The sequence below is a fragment of the Xenopus tropicalis genome, chromosome 2 (genome assembly GCF_000004195.4).
Source record: "Xenopus tropicalis strain Nigerian chromosome 2, UCB_Xtro_10.0, whole genome shotgun sequence".
Lineage (NCBI taxonomy): Eukaryota > Metazoa > Chordata > Amphibia > Anura > Pipidae > Xenopus > Xenopus tropicalis.
Window position 1 is genome coordinate 15,878,569 of NC_030678.2, and position 6,000 is coordinate 15,884,568.

Here is a 6,000-nt window from a genome sequence, read left to right on the forward strand (position 1 = left end):
TGAAGTGCCCATACAGTAATAGTTGATTGGCCCATGTGAAATGATCTGTCAGTTGAAATCTGATTGGGCGTGTTCAGATACAGACCAGGCTGAACAAAACATCTGACTGTAGATATGTTCTGCAGATGGATGTCCACGCTTCCCTTACATTATCAACAACTGCTGGAGAAACAAACATGGATCTGGCTGATTTTGTCCACCGTGTGGTTTGTTGAATTAGCACTGCTCACTGGGGTAACTGTAAGTTTAGTTCCAGGGGTACCCAGGGCATAAATAAGCACTCACCCCAAATCCCCCCAAAACTGGCCTTCAGGCTGGGCCCCCTTAGCCCATAACAAGGTTACAGATATATAGAAACATTGGGGTAACAGTCACCCTGCTATAGTTCCAGGGGTACCCAGGGCACAAATAAGCACTCACCCCAAATCCCCCCCCTAACTGGCCTTCATGCTGGGCCCCCTTAGCCCATAACAAGGTTACAGATATATAGAAACATTGGGGTAACAGTCACCCTGCTATAGTTCCAGGGGTACCCAGGGCACAAATAAGCACTCACCCCAAATCTCCCCTAACTGTCTATAGGTTGTGCTGCAGAGTGAGGTTACAGAATTCCTGACACACTGATACAACAATCACTGCACTGTAGTTCTGTGGGTGTCGGGGCATCACATAAGCAAATACTGGCCAGATTGGCCTCCCGGCTGAATTCTTCTACTGCTGCTACAGGGACAATAAAGTTTATTCATACTGCTGAGTAATTATAATGTTCCCAAGTGTCAGACACTGCGTAATGTATAATTCATAGAGCCGCTTGGTCATTGTGTGATTGGAGACCTGTGACCCAGTTATGTTGGTTGGCTTTCCTGGAGAAGATGGAGGAACAATGCTAAGGATGAGAAGAAAATGGGATCAAACTGGAATCCAATTCAATTTAGGGAATGTTCCAAGACGGTCATCTTTAATTCTTTCCTATGACTTTTGGTCTAGTTGAGTTTTTTTAATACAACATTGGATTCAAAGCTGCTAATTGGTTGCTGACTGACCCGAGTAGCCAGGCCTGTGAGACGAGTAGGAGAGCGAGGTGAGAAGAAAGTAGTTTAATTACATTTTAATCCCAGCCCTGTGCTCTGGTCGCTGGGGGCGCTGGCCGGAATCTATTTACAAGTGGTGTAGGGAGAGGAGAATGTTACATTATACATTACAGAGAGGGCAGAATATATATTTTAAAAACCAGAGGACAAATAATCTGATAAACGAGCACTGACCTTGCCCTGCGTCTTGTTTTTATATGTACAGTTCGAGCCATGACGTTTTATTCCCCAGAAAGGAAGCAGAAAACCCTCACACACAGATATGGGCCCCATACTGCTAAGCAAGTCCATCCATTAGGGACACTAGCGCCAGGTATGGAGGCCTCGATGTTTAGTGGCCACACATTTTGAATCCTCGGGACATTCTGAAGCCCATGGTCCCAGCAACCCGGGTAGGAACGTAGCACTGACCCACATCTGTTTCAGAACAAGCCCGATGGCTCCGGCCCCACCAGTATGGCTCCATCTGATCCAGAATCCTCTGAATAACAGGCAATGATAACAGTGAAGTCCAAGCCCCAGAACCGTCACATGAGTTTCCCTGTACTCTACTCAATGATCTTTGTTAGGTGTATTTAGAGGTTAGCACTGTCTTTAGTTTGGGGCATTAAATGTGTGTGATCTATACCCCAGAATAGATAGTTTATATTATGTTAAGTGACCTATTAAAGAATCTCACAAACTGGAATATATATATCCGTAAATATTGCCCTTTTACAGCCTTTCCCTTGAGCCGCCATTTAGTGATGGGCTGTGTGCTCCCTCAGAGATCAGCTGACAGGAAGTGACAGCTCTAACTGTAACAGGAAGTAGTGTGGGAGCAAAAGGCAGAACTCCATTAATTGGCTGATGGGGCCTAGCATTAGATTTACCCAATGGCACATACTACTAAAAAAGTATATTTTTATTTAGGTGAAGCAGGGTTTTATATATGAGCTGTTTATGCAATATATTTTTATAGAGACTTACATTGTTTGGGGGTATAGCTATTTTTTTTTTTTTTTTAAACCCTTGGAGAACTTTGTGGAGCATTACATCTCAGGGTGAAGACACACAGAGTTACTAGTAGCAGCTACTTGTCGTGGCTACTAAAACAGACAATGCTGATCATTTACTGATAATTGTCTTTACATGTGTTTTAGCAGAGGCAATTCTCAGTATTCTCTATGGCAGGGGATTTTCTGGCATTTAATAGCTGTGAAAAAGTAGCTGCTACTAAGTAGCTCAGTGTGTCTTCACCCTTAAGCTGGCCCTGGAATGCATATGTGGGCAGTTACAGGAAGATACTAGCTTAATCCAGCTCTGTTTTTTGGGGCATAACATATAAAATTGGCATAGTTGCTATATATGTTCTAGTCCTTGTTCCACTCATATCCCTCATTTGTATGTTCTCTGCTACAGCCTCTGAGTAACCTCTGAGTAACCTGTGAGTAACCTGTGAGTAGCCCCTGAGTAGGCCGGAGCCCTCGCCTGATTCCCTCTGGGAGTATGAGTGTAAGTAGCTGCTATAGCACCGACTGCACAGAAAGCTTATGAATTGTTTTCTTTACATTTATTTGACACAAATATAAATGCTTTTCAGTTCCTGGTGGAATCCCTGAAGGTCGGTCAATTCTTTGCTCTAATAGGTTATAATTGGGCCGCCGAGGGAGATTACAGATTGCAGATGTATTCATGCATATTCCTTATGTTATAGCCTATGAATTAAAGCTGTTCCTCCAATCACAAGTCACCTCTGGAGGTCAGGGAGCTGCGAATAGGGCTAAAAATAACGATGTCTGTTATTGCCAAGTTCTCTGCCACTGAGCGTTTAGTCAGGGAGCGGAAGGTTCCGGCAAAGGGCTATTTTGGGCCATTTTTGTTCTTGAAAAAAACAATTAATTCACTATATTTTTATAATCAAAATAGACAATGGAGTCGGAAAGTCGGTGGTGCCCTAGAGCTCCCTCTGCTGCCGGACTAATGGCGTTTCCACCCCTGGGATCTCAGTCAGGAGAGCAGGACTGCACCCCACAGTCATTCAATAGAATAAACCAGACCCGCACTGGTACCCCAGAACTTCCAGAGAAACACTATGGAATACAGCAGCCACAGTGCATTTGCTTTGGCTAAAAAATGTTCTTTTCTAGTGTTTACACTGTTTCAGTTCTGCCGACTGTCCACAATTGGCAGAAAAATAAGTCAGTGAGCAGAGTAAAGTCTTGTGGTGTTTTTCATGCTTAGAACCGACCAGAGAAACCTCAGATGACTCTTCTCTGCTCTCTTACTGGAGCTGTTTGTTATATTACGGGTGCAAAAACTGAAGCGCCCCCAAACGCAAGGTTACATCAATTTGTTTGGAGGGTTTACATTTCCTTGCTTTCAGGCCGGGCCCCCCAACCATTACTGTAGGCCTGTGTACAATGAGCTAATGCCAGAATTTGGCAGGCGATGCTAAAAGCAGATTATAAAGATTATTAAGTCAAGCAGTAAATTGGACTGAAACTCTTTAATGGCCTCATATAAGGAAGGAGCTAGAAATGTATTTTGTCTGCCTCTTGTGCTATAGAAAGAAAACAATTGCCATTTATGAGCAACGTCTTCGGCTAGACTTTACTCCAGGTATACTCCATGGAAAGAGAGTGCTTGTTAAATGGGTCACGTCTATAAGATGCACATGGAGTGCCTCCTGAAGAAGCTGCCAAGCGGGGTTTCTATGTAGGGGCCACATTTAACCCTAGCCAAGACCCATAAAGCACTATGTTGGTGTGGCCTCTGTCATCCTAACTATTGAGTAACTCCAAACAGGGTAGAAGGAGATGCTTCCTATGGATCCAGTAAGCCTGGCAAGATGACCACTACCACAACAATATTTTGGAGGTTTCACTGGTCCCCATAGATTCATTGTCCTTCCATCAGTTGCAGGGTCCCGCCCTCTCTTAAATCAGTTGCAGGGTCCCGCCCCCTCTATTACATCCTCGGCATGTAGCACAGACTGTTGTCTATAGCCCATCACCAAAAAGAAGGCCAAAAATGTATATATTATTGCCTTAGCCCAATTCTTATGTATCGGCAATGTATTGTGTTTCCATCAACTGCCAGAGCAAGAGGAACACTTTTACAGCAGGGGATTGGTTGCTGTTGCAACATGAGTATGAGAAGTGAATGAGTTAACTAAGCTAAGTGAGGAACTAAGTAAAGTAACTAAACTAAGTGAGGAAGGGTATCTGTGCCCAGGGGAGGGATGTGTTCCCAAAGGCCCAGGGGTAGTGAGTGTACTTCCTGTTTCCTAGTCTATATAAGGTGATGGAACACATGGTCCTCTAACCTAGTGCTGGGGTGGATACTGCCGGGGAGGGGGCTTCAGCAAGAAGATATGTAAGGAAAGCTTTGGTGGTCAGGGTTAAGGGACCCCATGTATGAGGTAAAGACAGTGCCAGGTCAGTCCTGTTATACTGTAACTCTCTCGGAGAGGCAGACAATGTGGGCTAGTAAGAACAGCTTTGTGCTCCACCAAGGAGAGTTAGTGTGGGGGCAGTTCCCCAGGGGACACACTCCAACAGATTCTGTTATGATTTTTATGGAATAGTTTTTATTACTAAATTACACTATGCAAATTGCAAATAATTCATTGCACTTCTTAAATATGTATTCTTGAACCAATAAATGTATTTTTTTAGCTGTAATATTGGTGTGTAGGCGCCATCTCAGTGCATTGTGCCTGATCCTTTGCTTCTTAGAAAGAGCCAGTACTTTATAATGCAACTGCTTTCAGATAGGCTATTGTTTCTCCTACTGTGACTGGAGAAGCCATGACTTGACTTGGGTGTTTTACTATTGAGTGCTATTCTTATATCTACCACTAAGTGGGGCATGGGAGCATTTTTAGCAATGCAGGTGTCAGGGAGCTGTTTTCTTGTTACCTTCCCAGGCTTATTACCTTATAGGCTGCTAGGGGGGAAAAGGGAGGGGGGCTGATATCACTCCACCTTGCAGCATAGCAATAAAGAGAGACTGAAGTTTTTTAGAACACAAGTCACATGGCTTTGATCACTCATCACATGATTATAATCTCAATATTTGGCCTCACCCAAGTGCCAAGCGGATCCGCCCCCCCATATTTGCCCTGCGTGACACCGACGGCTCTGCCAACAGACGCAGCTCCGCTCTCCTCCCTCTCGGCCCCGTCCCGCATTATATGCCACAAACTGATACTTTCTGTCAGCCATTGTCTCCCATTTCCCAGTGAATGTGCCATTTAGCAGGGAGAGACGTTAGGAGACGGCATGTTGCTCGCTAAATACTATTCTCTTCCGTTTAATGTCTCTACTGGCGCTAAGGTTCGAGCGCTGCGCTCTGTAATTTTCCCATCACTGGAACAAGCGAGACAGCTTCTCTCTACGGATAATGAGCTCGCCCCGTATAAAAACCATGGAAATTGACTCTGTTATCCGATCCCTGCATTCCATGTTGGATAAAAGTGACTTTTTTCCCCTCATTGCTGCCAAACTTAGCTCCATCTGTCAGGCGGAGAGGCTATTTCCATAGCACCGAGAAGCTGCTCCATAGCGGAGAAGCACCCATTAAATGCCTTGCAGCACCAAGTGTCAGCGGAGCAGCTTGAAGGCACGGGGTTTAATAAGCGGAAAACAGGCGCTCGTGATGCCATCGGGCTTCTCACCACAATGACACAGGCAAATGGCTTCCTATTTTTAAGTCCTCCATTAAAGAGACACTAACAGAGCTGGGGCTGTACCTCTATAGAGCATAGGGGCTTCTGGGTTAGTCCCCCATAGAGAGAGTGAGATGGAACCTGCCAGGATAATGCAGGCGCAGGACCGGGAGTGCTAATTGGCTCGCTGGTGTCAGCTGATCCCGGGGTGTGTAAAAGGGATGGGATGAGTCTCCAGGGGTCATTTACAGCCACAAG